Raw genomic sequence first — 22467 nt, forward strand, 5'->3', positions numbered from 1 at the left:
GCGGTCCCTACTGTCGTCCTATCCTTAGGCTATGACGTGACATTGGTGGAGGCGCTGGGAACGAATACCATGCAGCCTAGCCTACAAGTAATTCCAGCCCGGTCTTAAGTCCAGCCCGCCAAATTTTCTAAGAGTCTGTGGAAAAGCCTGAAAGCCACGCTAGCCGACATCAGCGAGGAGCTCCGGAATTCGAACTCTTGCCCGAAGGGAAGACTGCCAGGGCTAACGTCATCATGGCCTTCCAGCCGCACCAACTTGATAATGCGGCGCTGCGCGGATTAAGGTGTATCCACACGACGGACCACGGACTGGGCCGCGGACCGGTCACGTGGTGTCGATCGCGCATGGTCCGGCTAGGTCCGGCCCGCGACAGCATCCACACGGCGGGCCAAAATAGCAGCCGACAAGCCGGACCACGAGGCCGGCCAAAGGTATATGCTATTTACCTCGCCGTTTCGCGATGCGCTCGTTGGACACTGCCTCCGTTTTTTTTTTTTACATTATTTCACAATGCCGAATTTGGCGTGCATTTTGGCAATATTCAGGTACGGCCTTCATCTATAGGGGCTTCATATAAACATGGATGGACGCTAATGTGCAGCCCTAAGAACGTACCTGAGTTGACAGCATTCCACTTAATCCGTTGAATTCCAGACGCAAAGATGAAGATGATCAATAAGGACCACATCAACATACGCGGACGCCTTAACTGAGGACCGAACTTAGCCGCAGGTAACGCAAATAGCAGCTCACCACTGCTGCACAGCGCGCAACAGTTGCATAACGAAGCTGCGGTTACAAATATCCTAATCATTTTTATAACACCGTGCGTGGAGCTGCTTCCGACTCAGGCGTCAATAGCGCGCTCAAGCATCGTCCTACCGCCGCGTCGAGGCGTGCTACGGCAGTGGCGGATATCTCTTGCACTAGCGTGCGTAGTGAAATAGTCTTTCTTAGAATAACAAGCCTCGTATCCAAACTGACCACTTCGTGAGAATCACTTTGATAACAAGCAAGTTTCTGCATAACAGCTGCCGCGCATGTGCAGCGCTGGCTCACCCGGCCTTCTTGTACGCTATCTCCGCTGCTAAGGCCTGGCTCATATATGGCCGTATCCTTTTTTTTTTACAAGACAGTAGGTAGACCTTTTTTTATTTTTTACACTGGGCAGGCCATTTACAGCAGTGCTGATCAAATCGAAAGCAGCGTTCGCGGTGGCTTCGATGCGAAACAATCTATAGGCCTAGTGACGACTAGGGCCAGTGCGCCGTCGTCTACCGCGCTAGCGGCGGCGCTACTAAGGCAAACTCGCGGCATTTGGCGTAGCACGTGTTCATTTGGGAACTTCTCTTTCATGATGTAGCTGGGGCCCGATGTTTTTTGACACTTCTCACTAAACACGCCGCTGTAAAACACTTGTCCGGGACGTGACGTGGCAGCAGTACGTAGTGCTGCACGTACCATGGTGCGTGGTACTCGAAGGCTGCATAAAAACACCGTCGTACGCCACTCTAGACACTGCCTATGTTACTTGGTGCTCTTCAAAATATGCTCGAAGTGCACTTTGTTGATGTGGGCGAGCTCATGCGCTTTAATCGGGCACAAACGCGCCTCCTCCGCTCACAGACGCCGCCAGGTCCGTGGTCCGCGGTCCGAGAAAAATGCCCAGCCATTTTCGCCCGCTCCGGTCCGCGGACCTCAAAAACCGGAAGTGGAACGTCACGTGACGCTTGGTCCGCGGACCAAAACAGGTCCGTGGTCCGTCGTGTGGATACACCTTTACCTACGTGCTGTTGACCCTGAGGGTTGTCATCCCGTTCTGTGGCGATATGGCCTGGACGATGATGAAGAGTGCGTCCAACATTACGAATGGTTGCGCGTCACAACGGATGAACCCCCGATCAATGCCTGCAGAACATCTACTTCTCTCTGGAGGCAACGGCGAGGTACTGGTTCGAGAACCACGATCGGTCAACGACCTCTTAGGAGCTGGACAAAAATGAATTGGTACGCACGTTCGCGAACCAGCACCGGCGACAGCATGCCGAAGATCTCCTCCAAGCTCGAATTCAGGGACCTACCGAAAGTGTGAGAAACTTTGTAGAGAACGTGCCACGCATACGTGCTTGAGCAGACCCACAGGCTACTGGGAAATAAAAGTGCGCGCCTTGATGCGGGGCGTTCGAAATTAGGTTTTTGGCGGTCATATATATGCCATCCGCCGATTGCAGTAGCCAGTTTCGTGGCCGAAGCGACTAACATTGAGTGCGCATTGGCCACGAGAACGAACAGGTTTCAGCGACTGGGCACCTACCCCAACGTCTCGAGCTTTGCCTCACCTGGCCCTAGTGGTGCTGGCCTCGCCAACGTCCGCAAAATCATTCGCGAAGAGCTCGGGAGTCCGTGCACACAACACGTTCAGTTCAGGGGAGTGAGCCTTAGCATGCCTCTTGGTATAAGGCTGACGCCGCAGTTGCTGATGCGCATTCATATGTTGTGGAAGTGGCCCATCCTCACTGAGTTGCGCGATATCCCATGGCGCCGTCTTGCTGGCTAAACTGGGCAACGTGTGTGGTACATCGTGCCCGAGGAGCAAGATTGTGTGCCGTCCGGCGTTTGTGCCGCCAAGTCTCCTGTGCTGAGTGTGGGCGTGCATATTGAGGAGCACTGCCCTACTGAAAAACCAAGTTCTACCGGACAATAACCTCATAAAGTCTCATCTAATCGCATAGACTCTCATACGGTGCACATCATTATCATAAAATATCGTACATAATTTATGATAATGTGCAAGAAACTATGAGACCTTATGCAATTATATGCGACTTGTATGTGATTTGTTACATGAATTGAGTGAGATTGTGTGAGAAATTGTGAGGTTATTGCCTCATACATTTTTTTCAGTAGGGATGATACATGTCACTGAGCTTGCTGCAGCTCTTGAATGCAATCAGGTGTGTGTGTGCACCTTGGAAGTCATTTGACAGAGTTTGGCCTTGTTAAGTAAGCGGTCGACAGTGAGCACCCGAGTACGGCTACCAGAATGATAAGCAACCCGTACATTATGCGGGAGGCGAGAAAAGCTCTTACAAATTACCGAGTTTCGTCTTCCTGTATTCCGCGGGTGCGGTTACTGATTCTCCATAAAACGTGCAAAATCCGTTCTATAGTGCTTGAGACGCGTCGGGAGCCAACACGCCACAACAGGCGGAAACACGAGGGCGTTCCACCCACCCTCGCCGCCGTCGAGCTGGCATACTCAAGGTTCCATAGAAGAAGGAAGATGGACCTTTTCTGCTACTAGCATAAGTCCTTCCTAGAGAAATTATTGTATTTCCTATCCTATCAAGGTTCCATTGCCCTCGTTTCTACGTAGTTTCCGGCTCTTATAGTGATGGCCGCCTTTTACCTATTTCTCTTTTAAAGACATTTTTTGCTGGAAATTCCTGACCCATTCGATTCTCCAACTAATGAAATATTCTCTTCTTGGTGCTCACTCGACGTATGACTAGAAAACATTAACTCCTTTAATGGACTTAAAAATGTTTGGCCTTAGCCATTTATATAGAGGAGGCTATGATTTGGCGTTTCGACTCTCTCAGCGAGCTAGCACATCACATCACAGAGAGCAAAAGAAGAGGAAAAAGACCTGTCGCAAAATGGGGTCACCGCTAGGAAATATCGAGCCGACCACCAGGACTGACCGGCATTTATTTCGTATTTCTACCCTTCGAAAGCGGATCGACGATGCCCTTCGGCAGATTGCCCTCCTCGACCGAACAATCAACGCCTTGGAAAGCCTACATATGCGAGCCTTGGAGAACCAACAAGAAGACTCTGCCAAGCACATCGAACTGCGGCGAATAGCGCTGGAAAACAAGATTATGTTTTACTTCTACGTGAACACCAAGCAAGAAGAGATGAGCCACATCACAAGACGACTGGAAAACCCCTGCTACAACAGCGATTACTCCAGCTGCGACGAGGACTAGTTAATTGTGCCGTGCGCATCTAGTGTGGCATTCCAGCACTCTGATTGCAACGAGGTGATACTAGTGACCAATTCTGCGGAACTGCCGCGACAATTTTTGCCTTTGTGCGACTGCTGTCAAGTGCATTCGCTAGTGCGTTACTCGCTCCTTGCGAACGGTTGTGATCGTGGCGCAGCAGCATCATGAAACGTGCTTGGACCGTTAAAGTTGGTTGGCAAAACTCAGTATTGCGCTCGCGCAATTCTCAGAATATACCTTTTCTTGTCTGATATACCCCTCTCGCGTTTTCCTTTGCACAATTTTGTAGTGGTACAGTTTCCTAAACAGAAGCTCAAATAGCCGTATCAGAAGTCAAATAATGGCGTGTTGTCTTTTTTTAAGTGCTGCTGTGTACTGCTGTGCTTGCAGATTTGCTTGCTGCCGCTACAGCCCTGCTGTCGCGATCCTACTTGGCTGCTCCGACCTACAGGCCCAAAAGGCCTTGGTGGTGGTGGTAGAAACATGTACTGCCAGTATTACCATAGCCTCCTTACAGAGGGTGGGGGTGTTGCTTCCTACACGGCATTTGAGAGCCCCCTCTATGTACGGAGGGCCCTCTTACAAAGCAAAGGAAAGCCCTTGGAGCGCTATCCGAGCGAGAGCGCATGTAATAATCTTGCACTGGCCCTTATAGGAGGTACTGGTGAGTAGCTTCCCCATGTAATCTAGGGCCACCTCTGGTGAAGGAATATGAGGGAATAAGGGACAGGTAAGTAGTGTGTGTATTTGCCACAGAGCTTGCAGGAAGAAGAAAACTGGTCAGGAAAGCGGGTGTGGAGAAGGATAGGATATGGGGCTGTGCGTGTTTGTAGCTTGCGCCAATGAGCAGCCTGTGTTATTGTACGATTCGGGGCAGGGGGTGCGTAAGTCCTCCTATTTTTGCTGTGGTAGGTAAGGATGTCACGAAAGGATAGCGGGCACTCCCCGGCATCTGAGAAAGACTGTTCCTCCTCAGCCTGGAAAGTGAGACCTCGAGCCTTGCTGGAGCGCGCCCGGACAGCGGCCGAGGCCCTTGGGCTCCTGTACTAGAGACCCCGCTTAGTGCTCGTGACCAGCACCTTAAAGGTTGATCCATTCGCACAACCCTGTTCCCGCTCATTTCGGGTTAATAAAGGTATTTCACCACCAACAAAGCGCTTATTGATGCGGTTGCGCAGAAACAATGGCTCGCTCGGTTTACAGGCTACCGGCCGAGAATGCTTATAGTAAGCAAAGCTCCCCCGGCTGCCGCATGGCAAGCTATGTGGGAGGTTTCGACAGCACGTACGCAGAATTCGAAGTTCCTCCAAATGAAAGACTGACATTATCAATGGAGAAACGAGAGGAGGATAAAATTCATTTCCGTTGGGAGGAAGTAGTCCAATATTTTGGGGTTATAGCTCCAAGTGGCTATGAGCCCGTGGCGCTCGGCGACTTCTATGGCTCTTATCACGACCCGGATCTGTGTATCCAAGTGGAAGCTGACCAATGCAGCCTCCCACTGGTCTTACTTCGAGAACTGTAAACCTGCGGGAATGCATCCCGAGGGCAAGCCCAAAGTATGTGTGAGAGTGGCATTTTGGCCATGTTGCCTCTCACTACAACCTCCTCCAAACCGATCCTAGCTATACCAACACTTAGATCGCGAAGCAACCAGAGTAATAATATTAACTGACTCACAGGAAGAAAAAGGTGTAGTATCTGTCAGACCTGCTTCTGTGGACACCTGAACAGCGCCATAACGGCAGGGAAGAATGTGGGAGTGAATGTGGAAAGAGAAAAGCAGGAGCCGGAGTGGAGTTGTTGTGTCTGTAGGAAGAAGGAAAAGAAAATGCACTGGCCCGCAACCGGCTCTGCGGCTGAGCCACCACCGCCGCCTCGCGCGGACAGAAGAGAAAACAGAAAAGAAAGAACAGGAAGAGGGAGAGAAATAAGCGCGCCGCAACAACAGCCGTCGTCCACCACCGAAGCAGCGGCGGGTGCAACGACGGCCCACAAAATACAAAATTCGGTGGCCGAACAGCCCCCACCGCAAGCGGCGTCGACCCACCGTCCAAGCCCCGTCGGGCCAGGAACTGTCGCCCTTCACCACCTCCTCTTCAGCCGTAGTGGAGCGCTGCGGAGTAATTTCTAACATCTCGGGATCTTAACGTGGCTGCTCCTGGCCCTACGGGCGTGGCCTCCGCGATCGGCTCCCTCACGGCGCTGCGACGGAGCCGATCGCGGAGGCCGCGCTACGGGGCTGGGAAGGTAGGTCAACGCCGCTTGCGGCGGGGCTAGCCAGCAACCGAAATTTTATGTGTTGTAGGCCGTCATTGCAACCGCCACCGCTTAGGTGGTGGACGACGGCTGTTGCGGCGCGCGTCTTTCTTTCTCTCTTCTCTACTTTACGAGGCCCCGCCGGGGTGGTGCAGGGGTATGACGCCCGACTACTGTGCCGGAGTACCCGGGTTCAAACCCGACCTCGGCGGCTGCGTTTCAATGGAGGCGAAACGAAGAGGCGTCACGTGCTGTGCGATGACAGCGCACGTTAAAGATCCCCAGGTGGTCGAAATTACTCCGTAGCCCTCCACTTTGGCTCCTCTTTCTCTCTTTCCACTTTCACTTCCATCTTCCTTCCCTTGCGGCGCGGTTGCGGTGTCCACAGAAAAACAAGTGAGACAGTTACCGCGCCTTTCCCTTCCTATAAATAAATCAGTTTTAGTTCGCACGAGGCAGCGGAGTTGGCTCTGCTACAGCCAGTAGCAGGCCCGTGCATTTCCTTTTCTTTCTTCCTACAGCCACAACAACAACAAACATCGTACACCACACGGAAGACTTCGTTTCCCCCGCTGTGGTGGTGCAAGTGGTCAAGATGCGCGACTACTGTACCGAAGCGTGCCGGATTCCCAGGTTTGTCCCCGCCGGCGGCGGCTGCGTTTTGCATGTAGGCAAAATAAAATGGCGTTCGGGTGCTGTGCGATGTCAGTTGTTGTTGTTGTGGCTGTAGGAAGAAGGAAAAGAAAATGCACGGGCCTGATACTCTCAGTATCTGAGCCACCTCCGCTGTCTCGTGCAGACAGAAGAGAAAAACCGATTCATTTATAGGAAGGGAAAGGCGCGGTAACTGCCTCACTTGTTTTCTATTTACACTTCAACCGCGCCGTTAGGGAAGGGAGGAAGGTGGGAGTGAAAGTGGAAAGAGAGAAAGAGGAGCCGTAGTGAAGGGCTACGAAGTAATTTCGACCACCTGGGGGCAGACAGAAGAGAAAATAGAGAAGAAAGAAAAGGAAGAGGGAGAGAAAGACGCGCACCGCAACAACAGCCGTCGTCCACCACCGAAGCGGTGGCGAGTGCAATGACGGCCTACAACGGATAAACATTCGGTGGCAGGCAAGCCCCCGCCGCAAGCGGCGGTGACCTACCTGTCCCAGCCCCATCAGGGGAGTAACATCGCTTCATCGCGCGTAAAGAGCCCCAGGTGGCCGAACTTTCCGGAGCCCTTCGCTACGGCATTTCTCATAGCCTGGGCCGCTTTGTTACGTTAAACCCTACGAACCAAACCAAAACAAACAAGCATCTTCGTTTCGCCCCCATCGAAACATAGCCGAGAATTTTATAATAATAATAATAATAATAATAATAATAATAATAATAATAATAATAATAATAATAATAATAATAATAATAATTGGTTCATAGGAAACGAAAGGCGCAGTATCTATCACACTTGTTGCTGTGGACACCTGAACCGCCCCATAATATAAATGAGGAAAGCGGGAGTGAAAACGGAAAGAAAGAAAGGAGTGTCGTAGTGGAGGGCTCCGGAGTAATTCGGGGGAATGTCTAACGTGCACTGACATCACAAAGCACACGAACGCCACTTCGTTTCGCCTCCATCGAAACAGCCGCCTGCGGTCGGAATCGACCCGGATACTGCGGCACAGTAGTCGGGTGTCTTGCCACTGCACCACTGCGGCGGGGCCCGAGAGTGCCAGTGTGAACAGGAAATATGGAAAGGGTGGCGCGGTATACTTTTCGGTGGACACTCATGAAAGGGTGGATATATCTACAGTTAATCAGGTCGTTGTTGTAGTGGTTATTTATTGTATGTACAAAAGGAAAGAAAAGATGTTTGCCAGCCCCGGTATCTGCTATCTTATATCTGAAGCACCTGAACTGGGGCGGCGAAAATAAAGGGGTAGCGAGGAGAAGGTAGAGGAAATGAAAGAGGTGAGTGATAGGGAGAAAGAAAAGAGTAGGTAAAAATAAAAGAAATATATACACTATGGTACAGTATACAGTAGTTTGCTTGAGGCCCACCCGCAAATGTCTTAGGTCCCTGAGTACTCGGCACATCGGGCGGGCCTCCGCAATAGCTCCACGTCCAGGCAACTGTTCACTACGCACGCACTTGCACACTGTACAAAACACTGACGGCTGTCGTGGGCGATCAGCCGTTATTGTGGGAAATAGCACACGTGGAGCGTTCAGTCCCAGCGCGCACTATCTGGCGAGGTGAAATAGGCGGGTCATCAAGCCCGCCTGTTCGATGTACTCACACAAGCTCACGTGAGCTCGCTCGTGGGCGCGCGCACAGCCCGGTGGCCACAGGAGCACAGCTACGCTGTCCGGGATTACCCCCTGCGCTCTGTAAGCCGCCAGCAACTCACGTCGTGGTTCGGCTAGCGCGGTGCAGCGCAGTAGAAGATGTTCGAGAGTTTCTACCTCGCCACAGCCGTCACACACGTCACTATTGGCAAGTCCGTGGCGCATCCGTCGTTCCCCAGGCCACACACATCCAATGCGTGCACGGAGGATCATTGCGCGTTGCAGCCGAGTCAGCGAGCGGCCGCTGACACTGTGAATGCGCTCACCTCTTGCGATGCGTGGGTCGGGGTGCTGCGTCCGGAGGTGATCGTCGATTACCGCACGCACATCCTCCAAAGCGAGTTGCTCATCGCTAGGAGGAAGTTCATGTGCTGCGGTCGCGAGCTCGTCGGCACGTTCGTTGCCCTCTATGCCGCAGTGCCCGGGGATCCACTGTGCCCGTATAGCGCAGCCACGCTCCGCCAAGTGCTTGAGACGTGCGCGAATTTGGCACAGCAGCGGAGTTCCCCGGCCGGTGGTTCGAAGGCGGCTGAGGGCAGCGCGGGAGTCACATAGCACGGCACACCTGGGTGGCGGCGGAGTCAGTTCAAGCAGTAGATCCAGGCCTAGGCGTAGGCCCAGCAGCTCCGCCGTGGTGGAAGAACCCAGGTATGACAGGTGCAGCTGTCTGTGCAGTTGCAGCGCGGGGATGGTAGCCGCCGCTGCTAGCGAGCAACTGTCTCTGGCCACGGAGCCGTGGGTGTAAACGAGGAGGTGGTGTTGGAGTTCCTCGTAGATGACGGCTCTGGTCAGCTGCTGCACTGCACAGGGCGGTGTGGTGCGTTTCCCCGCGATTCCGACAATCTCTCGCTGAACCTCCGTAGCAGCGGGCCAGGGCGAGAATAGGTCGTAGGGAGGCGTTGCATTGGTGAGCTGCTCGTACTCGAGCAGTGCCGCTCCCATGCGCGAGTGGCGATGATGTCGCAACCGATGTAATAGCGGGCCGCCGTCCTTTGCGCGCTGTAGGCGATCGATGTGTCGGAGTGCCCGCCGCGTGGCCTGAAGTTGTAAAGGCCACGCACCTGCCTCGGCCAAAGTAGCTGCGCATTGAGAGTTTTGAGGAAGGCCGAGGCAAATGCGGAACGCCTTGCGATGCTCGACCTCTAGCTTCTTCCAGCATGGTTTGCGCAGTGTGACGAGCGGTAGCGCGTAGAGTATTGCCCCCAGAGCCGCGGAGTTGTACAGCCGTAACGCTGCTTGCTGGGAGATGCCCTGGCCTCGAGCAGTGAGCCTGTGTACGGCGGCGGTGGTTCTCTTCATCTGCAGGCAGGCCTTGATCGCCGCGGATCGGAAGGAAAGGCGCTGGTCTATGTCCAACCCCAGGTCCTGCACCGAACGTCGCCACGGCAAGAGGGTCCCGTCCAGTGTGAGCGGCGGTGGTCGTTTGCGCGAGCTCGGAACACAGGCCATTGCGACGGATTTGTCCGCGCTGAGCGAGAGACCTAGGCCGCGCAAACAGTCGCTCACCGCCGTCAGAGCTGCCTGCAGGCACGCACGCACCCGTGCTGTCTCGCCCGGCGGTCCCAGGCACCACAGAGCAATGTCATATGCGTATATGGAGATGTACACATGATGCCGGCTGCCTGCAGGCAGGCAGCCCGGCACCACCGACATCGCCACATTGAACAGAAAAGGTGACAGGACAGAGCCCTGCGGCACGCCTAGCCCGACCAGGCGAGGCGCCGAGAGAGCACCCCCCCCACGCGAACGCGCATGGAGCGCGCCTGGAAAAAGCTCCGAACGTATTGTAGCAAGCGTCCGCCCACGCCAGCCCTCTCAAGCGTCGCTAGAATGGGAGCGCGGCAGACGTTATCAAACGCGCCCGACACGTCCAGCAGTAGAAGCAACGCAACCTGCCTCACTGCCTTCGCGTGCTCGAGCGCGCTGACAACATCGGAGATGGAATCCGCAGTGCACCGCATTCCGCGAAAGCCCGTCTGCTGCTCATCAAACAAATCCGCCGCCGCAGCCTGCTCGTTAAGGCGATGTAAAGCGATGTGTTCCATGAGCTTACCAGCCGCAGATGTTAGCGCCACTGGACGGTATCCCGCGAGCTGGGGTGGTGGGCGTTCTGGCTTGAGGATGGGGCAGACCACTGCCGTGCGCCAGTCCTCCGGGAGGGTCCCGCGTTCCCACACTAGGTTGATCTGCTGCAGGAGAACCAGCCGTTGATCTGCGTCCAGGTTGCGCAGCATCTGGTAGGTCACCCGATCCGGCCCTGGCGCCGAGCGACGGTGGCAGCGCTGTAGCGCATTGTTGAGCTCTGTCACTGTGAAGAGGGCATCACAAAGGTCACCAGGGGTAGGAGCGCTGGCTCTGTCTCCGGGACTCACAGGTGAAGTTTGGCTGCCTGCGTTCACGGGGCTTTGCGGTGCAAAGCGGTCCGCAAACCGCTCAGCTAGCTCCTCGTAGCTAAGGCCGCTAGAGATGGCGAGAGCGGCCAGCGGCTGCGGGTTCGCTTGTGGCGTTGTGATGCGTCGCAGGATGGTAAAGAGCCGCCGCGAGCTACAGTCCTCCTCCATCTTCCTGCAGAGCGATGCCCACTGTCGGCGGTAAAGTTTGTTGGAATGCCGCCTCGCTGCTGCGTCCAGCCGATTGTATACTGTCCAGTCGGTTGGTCGGTCCGTCCGCCGTGCTCGTCGCTCAGCTTTGTCGCGTTTTTGTCTCAGGTCGAGCAGCTTGTTGTCGGGCGTTGGTTGCCCTGTCCGAACCTCTACGCGGCGAGTGGCTGCGAATGCGCTACGGACGAGACTGGAGAAGAAATCCGCGCCGGACATAGCTGCGGCTTCTACTTCGCTGCGGAAGCGGTTCCAGTTGACAATGGAGTAAGTGCGCGTGGCGCGAGCTTCCTTGGCAGTGGGCTCAAGGAGGATAGAGAAGTGATCAGAGCCCCAAAGTGATGGTGCGCGATTCCAGGTCGCCTCGATGCTGCTGGACGCGAACGCAACGTCTATGCAGGAGCCGGGTGTGCCGCGTCGCCGGAAGGTGGGCTCGCCGGTGTTCAGCGGTGTGAGTCCCAGCTGTGTTACCATGGCGTGTAGGTCGTCTCCTCGCGCGGTGTTTCGGGCACTTCCCCACGCACAATGATGGGCATTGAAATCTCCGAGGATGATTTGTCGGGTGGCACAACACGAAGAGACTGCACTGAACCACTGGGCATTCCACTGCACAGCTGGGCGCACGTAAACACTAGCCACAGACGTGTCCACACCACGTATGCGGACTGTAACAACAACACACTCCTGCACATCACTCGTCGCCGCCGCCGAGTCAACGAGGACATGTTGGACATCGCGCCGCTCATAAACCGCGCACCGAGATTTCCCTGGTTTGTGCTGGGGATCACTGCACGGCACTGCAGCACATGTAACCTCCTCACAGGTTGTCGGGGAGTGGTATCCGACGTAGCCGGGCAGCCGCATTTGAGGGTCCCCCTCTTGTGCACGAACGTACGTCTCCTGCAGCGCTACAACCTCAGGAGACTCGTTAGACACCCGTAAGCGCAGCTCTGAATAGCGCGCGGCAAGAGAACGACGTTCCACTGCAGGATGGAAGGAATTCGGGGAGGTGTCCGGCGACTAGCCATGATGTTGGACATCCTGTAAGGAGGCGCCTGCTGCTTCTAAGCAGTGCTCGATCTTTTTGTCTCGCTCGTCCGGAGAGGTGGCGTGGATGTTGCCCGCACCGAAAATGGGTTGTGCGGTGCGAGCTGTGGTCTGGGAGCCCCCGGGGTGCTGCTGGCGTTGCTGCTGGCATGGCCGCTGCTGACGCCCCTGCTGCTGGCGCGGTCCCTGGTCCTGTCGGGGCTGCTGGGGCGGGCGCTGGTGCGCGCCACGGGAGGCCATTTGCGCATAGCTGGGAGCATGCTGGTGCTGCTGGCCACCCGAAGGAATAGTTCCCTCACAGACAACCGCGCGAACGGCCCGCCGGGAGAGGGGCACTTCTGACGTCGCGAGGATAGTGGCCACGTGCCTCTCTCTCTGCCACGCAGGGCAGACTGGATTCGTGGCAGCATGGCGGCCTCCACAGTTTGAGCACCGCGGCTTGGCTCTGGCACATTCCGCACTTGGATGTGGCCCGCCGCAACGGGCACAACGCTCCATGGCGAGACAGGCTTCGGTTGCGTGGGCCAGGCTAGAACACCGAGCACACTGTAGTGGGCGAGGACGACATGGTCGGACCGGCAAGACCCGGCCGTGGATGGATATATGTGGCGGCGGGGCAGTAGCGGCGAACCTGAGCCTCAGGGTGCTGCCGTCCAATGAGGCCGCTTTCACTGTCACAGCAGAGTCCACCGCTGCAAGGAGCTGTTCGGCCGTGCGGCGGGTGTCGACACCGAATACCAGCCCGCTGCACTCGTTGAGCGGGACTGGTTCCTTGGCCCGCACGGGCAGGCCACGGATGACCGTTGTGGCCAAGAGGGCATTGAAATCGCCCTCGTTGGCCACGTCTACGGCCACTACGTTGCGACGCGTGTTCACGTTCACTGCTAGCACGCCAGGAAGTGGATGAAGCTCCTCCGCCAGGTCCCAGCCTTGTTCTCTGGTGAACCCAGTACCCCGGACTGCAGGGCGGAAAAGCACCGTCTTGTGTGGCAGCGCGGTGGGGGCCACCACAGCCGACGCAGCCCTACGGAGGGCCCCCTGACGGCGCCGCTGGGCCTTGGTTGTCTTGATTGTCCAAGGCACCAGGTTGGTGGGGTCCACTGCTGCCTGGACACACGCGCTAGGCAGCTGCCGTTTTGTGCTGGTCTCCGCCGTGGAGCAGGTGCTGGAGGTTGCCGGTCGCTCCTGCTGCACCAAAGGCATCGCTCCAGCAGGCAGGGTGCTGGATATGCCCATGACTGGAGCGGCTTCTACTGGGCCTGCAATTCCCTCCGGTGGGGTTAAGCGGGGGGAGCCAGAATCAGGGGGCCGGTGGGCCTCCTTCTTGCCACCTGCTGCCTCTAGACTGTCAGTGTCGCTTCGTCTGGGGCTGGGCGAACGCCGCATCTTGCGCAACACGGAAGTATCCATTGCGGTACCTGCGTCTTCGTCTTGGGACGCCGTGTTGTGCACTGAAGTGGGAACTACAGTGTCTGGTTGTGCATTTTCTGTCTCTGGTGCGCCGCGCGAGGCTTGATCGGGGGCGCATACACTTAGCCCGTGTCGCGTGACGACAGCAGACGGGATGTTGGACGAGCGCAAAGAGCGGAGTGCGTTCTTGGCGGCCTCCGCTGACTGGGTCGCCAGCATCTTCCGTTGTGCAGCGACAAGGAACTGCTGAAGCAGATCGGAGCACTCTTCAATCGCCGGGCGGCACGCGCTCAGGGCTCTCCTGGCTGTGGTGACCTCAGCCTTGCTTTTGCGAGCCCTGCCGCGAGACGCCCAGGAAGGCTCCATTGGCAGAGCTACAGGCTGGCTTTGAGCGAACGCTGCTCAGTTTTGCGCGAACTCCACGCCGCGCATCCGCAGTCGCTACCCTGCGTCTCCACGGCTGTTGGGGTTAGCACTTGTCCCGCTTTACGAGGAGTCCAACAGGTTCAACGCCGAAAATAAAGTCACTCACACGCTCGCTGGAGGTTCCTGGCGATGCCGAGTGCAGAAGGGAGCCCGCTGATCATGAACATTTGATGATGCACTGCTCCAATCCGCCAAAACAGATAATTTCAACGGAGCTCATGCATCACACGTCCGCTCATAACGAACCCCGACCGAAGCTCCTGGAGTCTTGAAGTCCAATTAATCAGGTCAAGTTCATGTTTTGGTATTTGTATTAATCATTGTTTTGGTTTGGTTTAGGTGGTTTAACAAAGCGACTCAGGCAAGGAGGAACGCCGTAGAGGACTCCGGAAATTCTGACACCACACAGCACACAGACGATTTGATTTCGGCTCCATCGAAATGCCGCCGCTGCGGCCGGTATTCGATCCTGCGTCCTCAGGCACAGAACATAAAAGGAGAGTATCTACAGAGGTTGGAGGTGGTGAAGGGTGGCTGTTCCTGGCCCTACGGGGCTGGGACGGTAGGTCAACGCCACTTGCACCGGGGGCTAGCCATCTCTTCGCGCCACCATCAGCGAATATTACAATGCAGCTCCCTTATGGTGGTGGTGACAAACGTTTATTGATTTAAAAGGGGTGAATGTATGCTTGGGCCAGATCTTTGAATACCCAGCCCTTACAGATACTAGGTGGAGTCCCCAGTACGGGACCACAGTGATGTCGACTGCTGCCCGGGCGCGCTCGACCAAGGCCTTTAGGGCCTGCAGGTCATAGCAGCCGAGCAGGGTCACCTCCCAGTCCTCCCGAGTGGGGTGGGGTGAGGAGGAATAGCTGGGTTGGATGGGCAAGCCCACACCATGTGGTAGATGTCCGAAGACTTCTCCGCACAGTGCGGACAACTGCCCGTGAAGGAGGGATTAAAATGTTTTAGTGCTGCCGGGCACAGCAGAGTATTGGTATACAGACGGAGTAGAAGCCGCTCCTCCGTCTTAGATAGACCTTTACTCGAGCGAGGGTAAAAGCTATGGCAATATTGATAGTAAAGAACAATGTCTTTAAAAGGTTCGAATTCGAGATCCTGATCTAGGGGGTCGAGATGGGAAGCCCGGAAAGAGAGCGCGAGGGCGGCGTCGTCGGCTGCCTCATTCCCCTCGAGACCCATATGAGCAGGATAGGAGCCCATACTATTTTCCGGTAAGCGGGGTCCCCGGTATAGGTGCAATTTTGAAGTAGTCGGTAGGCTAAGTATGGCGCCCAGCCTTGCTCGACGTTCCGACAGGCCCTCGAGAGTTAGTTTAGTTTTGGTTCATAGGAAGGGAAAGGCGCAGTATCTGTCACACTTGCTCTGTGGACACCTGAACCGCGCCGTAAGGGAAGGGATGAAGGTGGGAGTGAAAGTGGATAGAGAGAAGGGGGGGGGGGGGGGTCGTAGTGGAGGGCTACGGAGTAATTTCGGCCACCTGGGGATCTTTAACGTGCGCTGACATCGCACAGCACACGGACGCCACTTCGTTTCGCCTCCATCGAAACGCAGCCGCCGAGGCCAGGATTCGATCCCGGGAACTCCGGCACAGTAGTCGGGCGTCTTACCACTGCACCACCCCGGCGGGGCTCTCGAGAGTCGGAGATAATTGTTTTAAAATCAGTGTAAGTAGCTGCCAGCGCAATGGCGACCTCCTCCGCGTGGGTTATGTCATGGGCGCGAAATGTAAGCCCGTTAACAGTTTTGGACTGGTGGACCACTGCGGCTGTGACCATCCCCCATGGTAGGGGGCCGGAGGCGTCCACGTAGTAAATGCCGGGTTTCGACCCATACTGGCGGCCCAGGGCTTCCGCCCGCGCCAGGCGCCGGCCATTGTGGTCTTCACGTGTCATGTTTTTAGGAAGAGGGCGTACGTGGAGGGCGCATCTCCACTCGACAGGAAGGCGTACACGATCTTCCATAAGGGTGATATGTTGGATGTGTAGCCGGGCAAGGAGGCGGCGACCCGACAGTGTCTTAGAAAGACGTGTGTATCGGTTAGTTAAGTGAGCCTCTCGGATCTCCCGGAACGTATTCACCATGCCCAGGCCCAGTAGACGCTGGTTGGAGGTGTTCACGGGGAGATCTAGGGCTCTCTTAAAAATTTTGCGCAGGACGACTTCGAGTGCATCCTCGTCTTGTTTCCGAAGGTGGAGGTAAGGAGTCGAATACAAGATTCGACTGGTCACGAATGCATGCGCCAGCCGCAAGGCGTCTTTGCACCGCAACCCCCCACGTTTGTTAGAAACCCGGCGGACCATGCGGCCCACCTGGTCCCCCACCTTACGGAGTTTTGCCAAGGTATTGTCCGACCGTCTATGTTGATGAATGAAGAGTCCCAGTACCCGGACTTCTGTGCGTTCAGGAATTGATCCTGTCTCTAAAAAGAGCTCAATTTTGGCTGTACACTTTGGTGAGGGGCGTATGTGTACAAATTCAGATTTTTGAGGGGAGCATTGAAGGCCGCAGCGGCGAGCATAACGGTCCACTATGGTTGCCGCTTGCTGCAGGTTGGCCTCAATATCTCCAAGAGAACCTTGCGTGGCCCACAGGGTGATGTCATCGGCATACAGAGCATGCTGCACACCAGCGACCGCACCCAACTGGGCCGGCAGGTGCATCATAGCCAGATTGAAGAGGAGACAGCACTGCACCCTGTGGTGTTCCTCTGGTTCCAAGTTGGAACGGGCCATGTTCGGTGTCCTGGATTTTAATGTAGGATTGGCGATCTGTAAAAAATTGCCGAATGTATCTGAACGCGTTGCGTCCGCAACCGGTTTGTGAAAGATGAGTGAGTATTACCTCATGAGTAACGTTGTCGAATGCTCCTTTCAAGTCTAAGGCGAGTATGACCCTGTCTCCAAAGACCTCCGGCGCTGCATGGTTATACACAAAAAAACAATACACACACAAAAGAATTGAACCAGGACGTTAACACAGATGAGCGCATCATATTTGTTAACGTCCTGGTTCAATTCTCTTGTGTGTGTATTGTTTTTTGTGTATAACCATGCAGCGCCGGAGGTCTTCGGAGTCGTATAGCCAACTAGCCCGCTCGCAAGTACTACTAATGACCCTGTCGTTGTGAGGGAATTCGACCGGGTCAGGAACGTCCCGATTAAGTTGTAGCAAAACATCCTGTGCGGACCTACACGGGCGAAATCCGAACATGGAGTCTGCGAAGATGTGTTGATTTTCCATGAACTCGGACAATCTGTCACGCACCATCGTCTCCATTAGTTTGCCCGCACACGAGGTTAGAGAGATGGGGCGAAGGTTGTCCGTGTTAATAGCCTTGCCAGCTTTTGGGATGAAAGTGACCAGAGCAGTCTTCCAATCGATGGGGAGTGGCGCGTCCCCAAGCCAAATTGAATTGATGTAATCCAATAAGGACTGGTAGGCCGGGTCGGGTAAGTTAGCTAGTAATTTGACTGTAATTTTGTCCCGACCCGGGGCTGTGCTACGTTTCATTTTCGCCAGGGCCGCCCGCACATCGTGGAGCTGGAACAGCTGATCCAGCTCAGCGTTCTCCGAACCTGCATAAGAGTGCGCCGGTCCGCGGGGGTCCTGGGTAGTGCACAAGTATTGGTCCCGCAACTTGTGTGCTAGCTGAGTTGTGTTGCCCTGAAAGCTGTGTATGGCACGTTGTAGATGTTTCTGTGTTTCTGTGTGTGTCTGCGTTGGGTCGATAAGAGCGCGGAAGAGCCGCCAGGTGTTCCTGCTGGACATCTCCCGCGCCGCCGTGTTGCAACGATCCACCCAGTTGGCGTCTGCGAGCAGGCCCGCATACTCGGCCGCCTGCTGGGTGAGCTCTGAAATTCGAGCCTTAAGTTTACAGTTATGCTTTTGTTGGCGCCACCGGCGGACAAGACAATGCCGTGCTTCCCAGAGGTGGAGGAGGTGGTTATCCACGTCTGATACCGCCTCAGAAAGCTGAAGTTTGGTTTCGGTGGGGCGAAGGCTAGAAACCGATTGCTCGGACCATGACTGGTAGCCTTGCTCGAGTATAGGTGTAGCTGTGTTATAATGTTTCCTAAATTTGGACCAGTCTGGGAGTAGAGCCTGTGTTGTGGGTTTTGCTAATGGTCTGGTCCGAATTGTAGTATTTAGTATACCGTGGTCGCTACCGAGGGTTTTCTCAGTGTTGACCCAGTCAGCATACTGAATGTTGCGGGTAAAGGTTAAATCCGGACACGTATCCCGAGTCACGGAGTTACCTATACGTGTTGGGCGGACGGGGTCTGTGTGAAGAGTGAGGCCCAACGTAAACGCAAGCTCCGCCAACTTGCGTCCCCGTGTCTCTGCATGGCGGTATCCCTAGACTCGACTGGGGGCGTTAAAATCGCCCGCAATCAAGAGGGGGTCCCGACCCGCAGCTTTCAGCGCATGGCTGAAAAGGTCCGAGAATGATACATTCGGCAATTTGGGTGGGCAGTAGACATTTAGAATGTGCACTGGTGGGCCCTGCTTGCGGAGGGGGAGGAGTCATCATTACATGGTAATAGCCAATTTGGAGGTTCAAGTCGACAATATTTGCTGTGTAACTTTTATGATTGCATAGACAAGACGAGGGGTCCTGCTGAAACGTCGTATAGTTTATTAGGGTGGCGCCTCTTCCTGGCTCCTGAAGGGCCACCACGGCGGGCATATGCTCGAAAGTTGAGAGGAAAAGCCGAAGGTCGGCCCGCTTAGTGCGAGACCGCAGCCCTCGGCAGTTCTGTTGAGTTACAGCGATGGGGGAGGCCAACTTAGATAAGGGGGAACGCCTATACCGAGGTTGACCCGCCATGTTCATGTTTTGGGGTTAGAGGAGGGAAGGTAGATACCCCACAGCCATCAAACCGGGGCTGAAATTCAGCTCCTGGGGGGGGGGGGGGGGAGCAGCTATCTTCCTCCTTTTCGATGTCAATTTCTCGACGCGAAAATTTTGAGGGCCGGTTGGATACGTTTCTGAGAGGAGCGGCCCGGCGAGACGTGCGGAGGCGATTCGCGACATGTTGAGCGATCATGGTAGGAAGGGCCTCCATGACATTGGCAATGATACGCTCCATTGCCGTCCCGATAAGGGTTTCGAATTTGGCGTTAAGGCGGGCCTCAAGAATGGCCACGGAGGAGTCCGAGGTCACCGGTGCCGCCGCATCGCTCTCCATGGCTTCTGCTTGGGGGGCAGGTTGTGAGGGAGAAGTTTTAGTTTCTGGGGCTTCAATTTTGGCAAGTAGCATCTCGTTTTGGACCCGGGGAAAAGCTACCAGGTTATGAAGTTCGGCGTCGGCCACCGAGCGAGCATGAGGAGAAGGGGGGTGGGAGGAGGAGGCAACGCTACCCGAGCCGCTCACCTGTTTTCCTTTCTTGACCGCATTTGCCCAGGCACCGCTTTCGCCTTCCTTGAGTTGGGAGTGGGCTTGCTTCCCCGATCCACCGTGTGGGGGCGGTGGTGGCGCTTGGTCGCCTTTGATGTCACGCCCGCTTGAAGGCGCTTGCTTCTTCGAATTGTTGGCGTCACCGCCGGTGACGTGATCCTGTTGACGTGGCTTCTTGCCCGTTGCGCCAGTTTTGCAGCCCTTTGGGCAATCGTATTGGTGTCGAGGCGGTACTTGGCGGTACAGTCTCTGGAGTTTGTGGCATGGCCGCCACCACAAACAGCACATTTCAGCTTACACTCATGAGGGGCCCGCACTCCCTCGACGAAAGGAGCCTGTAGTCCACACAGGCCGCACTTATCTTGCAGTGGATTTGGGCATGTGTCTGCCCTGTGGCCCACGGTGCCACACACACCGCAGGTTGGGACAGTGCGCAGGTAGGGCTGCACTTGGACAATTTCTGAGTTGTAGGTAACCGTCCCTGGCTTCACTTTTCCGGCAAAAGTCAGACGAGCCTTATTGGAGGTTCCAAATTTACGAATTTCCAAGATAGTGCCATGCCTCCACTGGACACCATCTTACACAGTTTCCGCTGTTTCGTGATTTGCCACAGTGATGACGCCGTAGCAAATTTCTTCGCCATTTTGCTTGAGATTGCCTCGCAGCGGCACATCTCCCTGAGCTGATTTGATCGCGAAATCACCAAGCAGACGGTCCTCCACGTATTCGTTTTCGGTGCTCCCAATGAGTACATTTTGCTCGCGGGAAACGACGAAGCTGAGTTCGGACGGCATTTGCACGCCGAGATAGGCACGCAAGGCTAAGCCCAGCTCACCACATTGGAAGACAGTCCCGATGGCCACAGCGGTTCGGGGCTTAATGATCACGACGAAATCGTCGGGGCGGAATTTGTGTAGACGTCTGGGCCTCCACGATGACTTGGGTTGGCGATCCTTGGCCGCGTGCGAGACGCGGTCGTGCTGAGGTGGGGTTGACTTGCCGGATGTCAACCTGGCGTCTGCCGTCATCTCAGCTTTCCGGCGCTAAGAGCGGCTCTCAAGAGACGGAGGAGATTTGAGTCCCGGAGCTGGTCTGATGGTGCCGAATTGGGTTCCCCGGCTTGAGGAACCGTCGACCAGGTCATGGCGTCCGGGTCGTAGTCGCGTTGAGGCAGGGCGTTCGCCATGTTAATGCGGAGAGTGGCTTCCTCGCCGCCGGACGCCGGCGCAGCAGTTAGGCTTAGCGGCGGCGCCACCGAGCGCGAGTGAAAGTCCGCTCTAAAGTGGTGAAAAATTTGCCCACCGGGATTGAAGTGGTGTCCCTGTGTGCCGGGCAACTTGCTGCGTCCGATGGATGCCAAATTTGCGGGGTTTGACGAATTGGTCCGTGGCTCTTGCCAAAACTGCCGGAGCCGAGGTGCCACGCGTACATGCGTGCGCGACGCGAGGTAGCGGGCCTGCGACCTGCTCCCTTAGACCGCAAGCTCTACCCCGACCCTCATCCTAATCTTTCCGTTCGGGAGGCCCATATCCTTCGGCAAATACAGTTGAACACACTCATAACCTCTGCACGGCTATATCTCTACAAATTCCGTCGTGATCCATCATGCCCCAACTGCCCTTCGCCTTATGCCAACCTTTAACACTGCCTATTTTTCATGTCCGGTTGCATTGCAATCGGGATTCTTTCCCACCTCCTACCATACTATCTGGACCTGGGTGGACTGGCTTGGCACTGAGGGTGAAGATCTGGGGCGTGATCGGTTGATTTGTATATCCAATGAATACTGCATGTATTCATATATTTTACATATCGTATGTAAGTGTTGCATAATTTTTTTTATTTTATATACACTAGAGGTGTGTGCTGTTGTCTGTTGTTATCTGTTTTGGGAGCCAAGGCCCAGTCAGGCTTGCCGCCTTTTGCCTTGGCTTCCCCTTTCTTGTAAAAGAAAGAAATAAAAACAAACAAACAAACAAAGAACAGCGCCTGCTCGTCCACCAGGCCATTAATGTATTAGGCGCCTAAGGCCCACGCATTTTCTTTTCTTTTATTGCGAAAGCAATACTACGCCGGGCTTCGCCTTTTATCCGTATCGGAGCCTACCCGTCACCGTCGGAGGTCGGTCACGTTATTACTGACGTCCTACCAGAGCGAGAGATGTGGTAGCAAGTCGGCTCTTCGGCGCGCCGTAGCTACGCTCCACAGTCGAGCGGCGGCGGTGGTCGGTCACGTGACTACTGACGTCATACCAGAGCGACTTTTTGACGGGTTAGTTGGTACATGATCTTGATTCTTATAGCGCTGACGAAACACCACAGGAAGAAAGACACAAAAGGACAGAAGCGCTTCTGTCCTTTTGTGTCTTTCTTCTTGTGGAATACCAGAGCGAGAGACGAGGGACCAAGTCGGCTCTTCAGCGCGCCGCAGCTACGCTCCAAGGCCGGTCGACCACCTGCGAACGGCGGCAAGCGATTGACGTTATACAATTAAGTTGCAAGAGCTTACAGGCCTTGCTGCGGTTCATTGGGCTACAGAAAGAATCGGTGAATGAATAATAAAGTTTGGAGACGTCTCAAAAATATAACTTTCATTTCGTGGGTACACAGGAGATTAGCAATGTGCACCACCACAAGCGAAACACTGCGTACCCAAGCGGACATTGCTTTCACAATTTTCAGGATTGACTAAAGCTAAGCCCCAGCCAGCCCCAGCTAATTTTTTTCTACAGCCACAACAACAACAACACCGGTACCGCGCTGTAGGGGACGGAAGTAGAGTGAAAGTGCGAAGAGATCGGTAGTACTTGCGAGCGGGCTAGTTGGCTATACGACTCCGACGACCTCCGGCGCTGTTTTTGTGTATAACCATGCAGCGCCGAAGGTCGTCGGAGTGCAAAGAGAGACATGAACAGTTGTGGAGGGCTGTGAGTAATTTGAACCACGTGGGGAGCTTTACGCGAAC

General features: G+C 55.2%; 1 pseudogene; it reads right to left on the reverse strand.

The window, feature by feature from the left end:
* Positions 1-1971: 1971 nt before the first annotated feature.
* LOC146174819 (uncharacterized) lies at positions 1972-18938 on the reverse strand (annotated as a pseudogene).
* Between the last annotated feature and the right edge of the window lie 3529 nt (positions 18939-22467).

The sequence above is a fragment of the Amblyomma maculatum genome, chromosome 11 (genome assembly GCF_055883805.1).
Source record: "Amblyomma maculatum isolate TAMU_Amacu chromosome 11, ASM5588380v1, whole genome shotgun sequence".
Lineage (NCBI taxonomy): Eukaryota > Metazoa > Arthropoda > Arachnida > Ixodida > Ixodidae > Amblyomma > Amblyomma maculatum.